Below are 9,853 nucleotides of genomic sequence, written 5' to 3'. Positions count from 1 at the left end.
TCGACAGCCCGAAGCCCCCGTCCTACCCGTCTCAGACAAGGACCCGCAGAGCTGAAGGCCCTTCCTGGGCTTCACATCACTGAATTGCCAAACCGTGGCCATCCCACAGGAACCCAACACCATAGGGCTTTGCCTGGCTGCTCGGAGGAGGACGCCACACACCAGACCCACTACCCCCCGCCACTGTCACCATGGTGGCAAGGCCTCTTGGCAGAGGGGACACCCAGGCTGGGTTGCAGCCCCCATCACAGCACCCAAGCTGTTGATGATGGGGGAAATTAAAAAAAAACAACAAAAAACCAGACGCTCCTTTGAACATTTCTGGCATTCCCAAGGCTAGGAGTTGCTTCCAAATGCCACTAACTTCCTCTCCCATGATGCCTCCTGTCTTCTGCTCTGAGCGTCCCCCCCTCCGGGCCGGCATCAGGATGACAGGAGGGCCTGCGCTTCCTCCCCCTTCCTCCCTGCCACTCTTCGCCTCCTTCTTCTCTCAGCCACTGAGCCTTCCATCTCCCTGCTGCCCCCCAACCCCAGTGCCGGCCTCCCCCAGGAGCCACATTTCTGGCCACTCCATCTGGCCCTGTGCCCAGGCCCGACACTGATGGCCCCCTCACCTGCCCCCTCCCCCGCTCCAGAGAGGCCATGGCCTTTGCCAGCCCCCAGGGGCCTCCTGCAGAGGAAATTGAGCCCTAGCTGTGCTCCAGAGAGGAGAGATGTGATTCATGACAGCAGCTCTGCTGTCGCCCTCCCTCCCGGGCTCCGCAGAGCAGTGGGGAAGGGGCTGGACCTCTCAGGGGGCTTCAGGTGGCTGGCCACCTGCCAGCTAGCAGGACGGGCCAAGACCCAGGCACCGGGCCTTTCCTTGACACCAGGCTCTGGTCAGGGAAAGAATCCAGGAAGTCGGGTGTCGGCGGGGGGAGGGGCGGGCAGCTCCGCTGGGCGTCCTGGGTCCCCTTTGGGCCTTGGCTCCCTAGCTGGACATGGAGGGAATTTAGGCCGAATGGCCTCTCCTGGCCCTTCCGACTTTGATATCGTAGGATTCTAGAACAACCGCCCCACTTCCACTAGCCCATCTCCACCACCAAGGGAAAATAAAAGGGAAAAAATAACACCCACCCCATCTAATCCTTTCCCGGCTTATACCACGCAGCTCAGCTCTCTTGCCGGTCCTCTGGGGGATGATGGAAATCTGAATTTAAATAGAGTTATGTCAAAAGAACATTACGCGGCACAGTCCCAGCAGGGAGAAGGCCTGCTGAGTCGCAGAGGCAGGCCTGCGGTCGGCACGTTCACAAGGGAGGCCAGCACCTTCGGACAATTACAATCAGGACGGCTTGATTAGCCCTCCTCCCCGCCTCCCCTTCCCATGAATCTCCTTAATAGCTAGCTGCCTTCTCTCGGGGCGCTGGGGCCAGCCGCAGGGGACCAGCCGGGTGTGGATAATCTCCCGGTAGCACCATGATGCCATCCACGACTAATGGGGACTCCAAACCAGCTTTCCGGGTGGCTCGCTTTCTCCTCCTGGCTGGGGGCAGCCACCAGCCCGGGACGGGATTAGAGCATGGCTGTCGGCTCTGAGCTGCAGGCTCAGGCATGGGGCTCTGGGCGGAACGGAGCTGGGGCCGTCTCCCCTGCACAGTCCTGAGCCCATCTTCCCTGGGCCCCCACACTCCCTGGTCTTTCCCATTGCCTGGGCGCCTTGGAGGGAAGTCTGCCTTGCCGACCGCCAGGCACCGAGCAGGGACTCAGGGCAGGGCCCTCCTTCCCCTGCTCCCCAAAGCTAGGGTTTAGGTAACACTCAGCAAGGTCAGCTGTGGGAGTTGGGCAGGCCCAGCAGCATGGGCTTGTCTTAGAGGGGGGTCTTGCTGTCCCTCAGACACACTCTTGTGCCCAGAGTCTCACAGTCTTGCCTGGAAATTTCTGCTGCCTTGAAACATTCTGGGTGAGTCCAGATCATCCCACCCCCAGTTTCTCCTCTTCTGGCCATGTGCCAACTCTTCTGCGTAGGGCCCCAAGATCCCATTTGGTACCTCTGAGTACATTAAAAAAAGGTGCCTTTCTCAGACCCTACAACCTTTCTCAGCCTCATGCAGGGCACAGCCTGAACAACTATCCTAGGCGACCCTGCCTCATTTCCCTGCCTGAACTCTTAGAGCAAAAACTCCTTTTGCGTTAACTGCAAGTCAGTTGGATACCCCAGGTGCACCAGTCTTGCTGGGTTACAAACAAAGCCAGTCTGGGTCTCGGTTTGGGCTCAGCTGGCCCACCCCCCCACGTCCAGGAGCGGCTGCTTTACAAGGAGCTGTTCTACAACTTGGAGTCAGCCCAGGCAGTCCAGGAGTCTTGTTGGCTCGTTTCCTCCTTCCTTCCTTCCTTCTTTCATCATAACCAAGCCCCTACTCTGTGACAGGAGCAGCCGCAGTTCCTCTAGTAAGAGCTTTGTCCCCTGTCATTTCTGGAAGAAAGCTGCCTCTCCCGAGAGGCCGGGACCTCCTCTGCAGGCCCCAGGAGGTCAGGCAGCGGGTCAGGTGCAGACTCGGGCAGCTGGAGGCTGGGCAGAGGGAGGCCAAGGCCAATGCTTTCCAATGATGCTGGGCTCAAGACAGTGTGGGAAAGAAGGCGAGAGATTCCAAAAGCAAGGCCAGAGCGGGGCCACAGGGATGAAGAGTCTTAAAGATGGTCCTGCCCTCTGACCCCATAATTCTGTTCCTGGGAATCCACCCTAAGGAAGTAATTAGAGAGGCCCAGGGCGAGGGAGGGCAAGGTGTGTGGTTCACAGCAACTAGAAAATAGAAATAAATGTCTAAAGATAAGAGGGAGGGGACTTCCAAACACCACATCCTCCCACCCCAACTCTGGAGTCTTAAGACCCGGCTATAAATCTCCAGTCTACAGCTGTAGGACCGGCCCATGCCTCAGTTTCCTCTTCCGTAAATGGGGAGAGTAATAGGGCTTCACTGCTGGTTCCTGTAAGGGTTAGGTGCCTTAGCAGGTGCAGCACGCCAAGTTCTGCGCTCGGCGCACAGACCATCCTCTGTAGGTATTAGCTAAGATCATCATTAATAGGACTAACTATATCAGGGTGAGCTTTGAATTTTCAAGAAATCGGAAATTTTCACTATCAGGTTATGAAGTGTGTGTATAACACCTCTGTCTGGTACAGCATGGCTTTAGCCCGAAGCCCTTTTCTGGGTCAAGGGCAAGACCTGGTCACTGGGACACAGACACCGTTCTCACTCCAGCAGCCCACCTGCCGTGGCCAGTGTCTGGTGCATCAAAGCAGGGGGTGCTACAAACCTAATGGGTCACATGGGAATTTGCAGAGTGGTCTCGAGAATGGATGGGAGTTGCAGGCACAGGGTCTGGCCACGAGCAGTGGCTCCCTGAGAAGCAGAGAGGGGCTTATCAGGATCCCAGCCAGTGCCACGAGGGGAGAGGGAGGGCGAGATGGGGAAGGAAGACAGCTGTCAGAGGGTGAGGGAGCAGCGACATTTATACTCCATCCTTCCAGCTCCCAGCCCTGCTGGCCGAGGGATGCCCCTGGGGAAGAGGCTGTGGTTACAGGTCTGGCACATTCTGGAACGGTGAGTGCTGAGTGCCCCTGAGGGTAGGGATCCTGATATTTTCCCATCTTGAGCCCAAGGGCCTGCCCACAAAACACCGCCAAGCCCCTTTCCCTGCCCGTGTTGCATATTTGTACATTCAAATGGGTCCCCCCAACTCTGCTGTCCCATATGGGTCCACTTCTTTCTGCCACTAACACCCCCCTCTGAGCTGCCTCCACCCCTCACCGGAGGTGAGAACAAGCAAGGTCCTCCTGGGTCCCTGCCCACCCCCCAGACCCTCTCGGAGCCTGTCCTTGACATGGCAGCGGAAATGCACTTGTGAGAACATTGTGCTCCCACCTCCAATCCTCTGATGGCTTCCTATAGTGATCAGTGTAAAATCCAAACTCATTCCCTGCCCTGTATCATCCCTCCCTCCTCCCCTCTCTGACCTCACCTCTGCCCTCCTTGTTCACTGTGCTTCTACCACAGGGCCCGTTGTCATGGCTTACCATGCCAGTCTTTTTCCTACCTCAGGACCTTTGCATCTGCTGGCCCATCTGCCCGGAGAGCTCTCCCTCCCGGCCTTCCATGATAGGTTCCTTCAAACACCAGCTCCTCCCCAGTCTTCCCACCCTCCACCAGCCACTCTGTAGGACAGGCCCCCTGTTCTTAACCTATCTTGTTTGTTCACTAGAATTAAGCTCTACGTAGCAGGTGTTCAATAAATATTTGTTGAAAGAACTGGCCGGTAGATTGGATGTGGGAGGGGAAAGCATGAGAGCTCTCCCTGGGAGTTCAGCTGGTCAGGGGAGCTTTCTGGTAAGACTCTAGAAGTGACGGGGAAGGGGGGACAGATTCCATGGGAACCATGGCTCTGGAGCACTGGGCCCTACCGGGGCAGTTGGCTCCCCTCTGAGATTTGGGATGTTTTCCCAGGAGGCGTCCAAGCAGAGTGCTACCCGAGGTCTATCTCCCGGCTGGGCCCTCTCTCCCCAGACTCCCCTGCCCTCCAGGCGAGACCTGAAGGATGAGATGGGGGCACCTGGAACCACAGGGCTTTCGGCTCCAGGAAACCCGGGACCCAGGGCGCAGCACAGAGCCAGGGCACATCCCCCAGGGACCTGGAGGACAGAACCCACCTGCTCGCCAAGTTAGGTGATGGGGAAGCCAGGAGGGTGACAGGGAGATGCTTCCCCACGGATGGGTGACCACCGACCTATTCTCATGGAGACCGGGCTTTGCCTTTATTCTCTCTGCACGCTGCCAGCAGGTCTTGGCCACGGCACAGCCATGTCGAAATAAATTTGGCTATGATTTTTTTTTCTAAGGGCACTGACCCTTTGCTCCTGGGTGGCGGTGGGGGCCGGGCCATGCAGCTGGACCAGGGGCGGGGAGAGCTAGAGCGGTGATTGACACACTGACACGGATGCGAGGACGAGGTTTGACCAAGATGCCAGTGTCCTCAGTGAAGCAAATGACAGCCCAGCTGCTCTCCTGCCACTGCCTGAAGACGGGCTGGATGGGGATGGAGGACACCCGTCTGGGGCACAGCCGTGCCTGCAGACTGAATGCCATGCATGTCCCGAGGGCCCATGAACTTGCGTGGTGGGGTCAGTAGCTGGGGGGAGGGCGGGGGGCTGCAGTCAGTGTTTGTTGAATGACCCAGTTAGTGAAGGAAGGGACGGAGTGATTGAGAGACGGGGTTCCAGCAGATGTAGCAGAGCCACCGAGATGCACCGAGGATCTCAGACGAGCAGTGGGAGAAAAGCAGGTGAGATGCGTGGCACCCGTGCCCTGGGCACTGCTCATGGGGTGTCACATTGGAAAGCTGTTTCTTTTCAAGTTCACCCTTCTCCTGCCCTATCATCTGTTCCTGGGTATACGCCCAAAGAGCGTGTGCTCGTGGGTACCAGGACATGCGTCCAAATGGGCACGACCACCCTGTTCTTAATGGCCTCATGTGGACACAGCCCAAATGTGCGGCCACCTTTACACGGACGGCGGCCGAGCCGTAAAGGGAGCACCACTGGTAACGGAAAGGAGCACGTCGCTGGTAGACGTGGCAGCCCGGATGCCTCCGTCTAAGAAGTCAGACCCAAGAGAGTACATACCACACAAGTCTGTGACATAAAGTTTCAGAAAAGACAAAACAAAGCTCTGGCAATAGAAATCAGAACGGGGTGGGGCGGGGGGTGGAGGGGAAGGGGTGGCATTTGTGACTGGGAAAGGGGCATGCAGATCTTTGCAGAATAATGAACACGACCGGCACGGTAGTCCAAACCAAACCTTACCCTTAAGATCTGCGTGTTTTAGTATATGGATATCAGACTTTATTTTATTTTTATTTTTGAGAGAGAAAGAGTGTGTGTGGGGGGGTGCAGAGGGAGAGAGAGAATCTCAAACAGGATCCACGCCCAGCATAGAGCCCAACACGGGGCCTGATCTCACGACCCCGAGATGGTGACCTGAGCTGAAATCAAGAGTCGGATACTTAGCCCACTGCACCAACCAGGCACCCCTAGACTTCATTTATTTAAAGTTAGGAAAAGAAAAATAGGCACCAGAGAAGAGACGTTTGTGGTCAGCGATACAGTAGACTAGACACAGACCACCAAAAGCCTACAAATGCCAAGTACGATGTAACAAGCATCCTGTCCAATGTTTAGCGAAAACGAAAACGAGGGACGTGAACAGAGGCCAGAAACAGCAAGGAGGCAGGGGCCCCGCGTGGAGATGGCCTGACAAGGAACGTGACCATCCGACAGGGAAAGAGTTTCTGCTACAGATAACACCTGCAGGCCTGTTCTCGTGAAAATTTGGTTTGAATTTATTCTACGCGCAAGACGAGCGCTGAAAATGGCCCGCGGTTCGGGGTGTCTTCAGACGCCTCCCTGAACCAAAAGCAAATCCAGTGTAGGCTGAACTCACAGCCCAGGACACACCAGATTCCCGCCAATAAAGTTCTGACAAAGATAGCACGCACAATCCAAAATTACAAAACACACTGGGAAACACGCCACCATGGGTGAGTTGGAAGAAATAAAGGGCTATAATTACCCTGGGGTTAGCACTCTAGGGACCTCGGTGTTTACGGAACTTACAGTTTCTATGGTCCAGAAAAGAGGTTTGGGGCGCCTGGTTGGCTCAGTCGTTAAACATCTGCCTTCGGCTCGGGTCATGATCCCAGGATCCTGGGATCGAGGCCCACATCGGGCTCTCTGCTCAGCGGGAACCTGCTTCCCCCTCTCCCTTTCCTCAGCTCTACCTCAAGTTGTGATGTTCGCGAGATGCCTAACCTTGAGCAACATCTTTGACCATCACGTACACCAGTCGTTTCTTTTATCTGTGAAATGGGGAAAATAAGTCACAGCAGCTGCCTCTTAGGTTCCAGCGAGATCTTCTGGTGGAAATCCCAGCGGCCTGCACGGCGCCGGCTGTCAGTAACATGGTAGCTATTGTCAGGGCTCTAGAACGAAAACTGAAATGACTCAAGCTCAGGTCACCTGTTGGGCGGATTTCCTACTTGGGCTGAATTCTGGACCTCCTACCCTCCCCCTCCTGTAGCTGGACCCTTCACTCTGCCTTGTGGCAGGTGGGGTTCTCCCCTTCCATTTCTTGAAGCACCAAAGACAGAGGGTAACGAATGGCATCCTTCTACAGCACATCCCTGAAAACCACGCTCTGCGAGAGCACACATGCTCTGAGGGTCCCAGGCCAGTCTACCCCCCACCCCTGGGCCCCGCATGGCCTCTCTTCCCTCTTCCACTCCCCTCCAGCTGCTGTTGCTGAAACCATGCTTCTCCGGGGTTTCTGGTTTCCCTCCGGTGTCCTGCCCTCCCCTCCCGGGCCAGCCTTAAGCCTCAGCTTTTCACACCTAAATGGTCTATCAGGATTTTCTGCTGCATAGAAAACCAGACCTCTGCTTCTAGCTTTTAAAATAACATCGTCCTTGATGGCTCTGCGTTTATTGAGCACGGACTACGTGTCAGAGGGTCTCAGGGAAGGGCTGGAGGCATAGAGACAAACGGGCAAGTGCCCTCTTGCCCATAACGACGGAGTTCTCCTGCTCCCGGACTCCAGTCCTAGCCCCCAGGACCTGGCCTCGGCTCACTTTTCTCTGGTTACATCTGCCAGATGGACCTCAGGACACCCCACATGGCACCCTAGTGGACTCGGGGCGCAGCCCCACCGCCCCTGCACGGCACATCAACACTCACACACTCACACACGCACGTCCGCTCCATGCTAATTTTCGCCTTTGATGGCGGCCTCTAGACTGTCATCACCATTCAGTGTTGACAAAGCAAAATAAAAAATAAAAAGAAAGAAAGAAATCCGCCCTGTCACTTGGGCTCCCCCCACCTTCCACGCCCCCGCCACCGGGCTTGGCAGCCCCCACCCCCGCCCCCGTCTTTGTATTATAGGTTTATGTCAAGGTATGTTGGATTCTAAATTAAATGTCAGCCCACTGTACATTTCTGGCTCCAGCCGCAGAAAATGAGGAGCTGGCGCTGGAGACCATCCAGTTGCTCAGCTCCCCGTGCCTAACCGTGAGGGGTGACAAGCCCATTGAATCACTGCACAGTAGCTTTCCATGCCACAGGAAGCCAAGATAAATTTATTTTTAATGATAAATGTGACTGTCAGAGTTAAGTTGAAACAGCTTTACGGCAAGAGCCCAGTGCCCTTGGCAGTGCGGGGCAGAGGCTGCGTGGATGAGGGCCAGGGGTCCCGACCTCCTGGCCGGGCGGACCCCCAGGCCCCACGAGCCAAGCACAGTTGACATTCGGCCCACGTTTGCGGAGCTGCTGCTGAGACATCGCTGCATGTCTCGGGCCAGCTCTAGATGACAAAGAGGACAAGAGCCAGTGACAGAGAGAGGGGTGGCCGTGTAGAGACCCGAGTTCCAATTCAGGCCCCAACCCTTGCTGGGGGATCTCGACTGAGTGACTTAACCTCTCTGACCTTCAGTTGCCTCATCTATAAAATGGGCATGCAAACTGGTCCCACCTAGAGGTTTTTGGTGAGGATTACACGATATAAAATATATCACTAATGAATGGTATTTGGTCTATGGAAAATGCGGAATGGCAGCTACTCATCATACCAGTTTATGTAACTTACCCGAGTCAGTTTTCCCATCCATGAAGTGGGGATTACGGTAGCTCCCACTTAGGATAAAGAATGCAGGGTGCTTAGCAGGGACCTGAGCAGGGGGGGATGCTTAACAGATTGCAGCCGTTGAACAACCAGAACCCTGAATGCTGTCATCCAATGCCCCTGGCCATCTCTTATCTCCTTCATTGGTTCTCTTCTCCATCCCTCCAGTGCCAGCATGACTCACTGCCCTGGACCCACTCCCTGCTAACAGAGGTGTCCTGCATCAGGAGGACCCCCACAGCCATGCCCTCCATCAGACTATGGGGGGCACCTGACCAAGGGCAGCTGTCACTGGCCTGCTGAGGGTCCACAATTGATGTTTTGTCCCCAAACGACAAGCAGGACGGATCAGTCTTTTTGGAATTTGCACTGAAATCCCAGACAGTTTTTTCTGTTGGTGGGACCAACATCGTGTCTAGGCAGCCACCGGCAGGGAAAATAGGGACGTGTGGAATTGGCGAGCCAGAGGGAGGAGGGTGAGTGGATGCCCAGGGAGTGTGCTGGGGCGCCGGGACAGCCTCGGGCCTATGCCATGCAACCTGGGGTCCTGAGTCCTGGTTCCCCCCAGGTCCTGGCTACTCCCCAGATAGCCTCGATCCTGCCCTGGCCAGTTGAGCACACCTGGGCTCCTCCGCGGGGCTCTGGGGACGCTAGCTCTGTCACAAGGGAAGGGAGAGGGGACTGTTCCCTCTGTGAGGTCAGCTTCGATTTTTCTTACACAGATCGCGAGGTCAGGGAGCTGAGGGTGGTCGTCCCCTCTCCCTGACACTCTGCCCCAAGGGGGTCAGGTGAATATGGTGTGTAAAGCACTGAGAAAAGGCCTGCAGGTTCATGCCAGAGCTGCACCAGGACTGATTCTTCTCTTGGGGTGCCGAGGGGTGACAGGTGGAGATCGTCCTTGGCACAGGTACTCACTGCACCCCCTCAAGGGCGGGAAAGTGAGGGGTCTGCCCCGGAGGAGGTGAGACACCCGCAGCAAGCAGTGCCTGGAGGAGCCGCTAGGTGGCCCCCGCTTACCTGTCCAACCGTCCTTAGGCAGGCCTGGGCGCCGAGCCCCCTGCAGCGTCCTCCTGCTTGCACCTGCCCACACGGCCCACCGACCCTCACTCTCCACGCCCTGCCTTCGCTGTAACGCCTTCCTGCCC

The sequence above is a fragment of the Lontra canadensis genome, unplaced genomic scaffold, assembly GCF_010015895.1.
Source record: "Lontra canadensis isolate GAN:19392208 unplaced genomic scaffold, GSC_riverotter_1.0 scaffold30, whole genome shotgun sequence".
NCBI classification, from domain to species: domain Eukaryota; kingdom Metazoa; phylum Chordata; class Mammalia; order Carnivora; family Mustelidae; genus Lontra; species Lontra canadensis.
The sequence above is the reverse complement of the archived record's forward strand: the minus strand, read 5'-3'. Positions refer to the sequence as shown.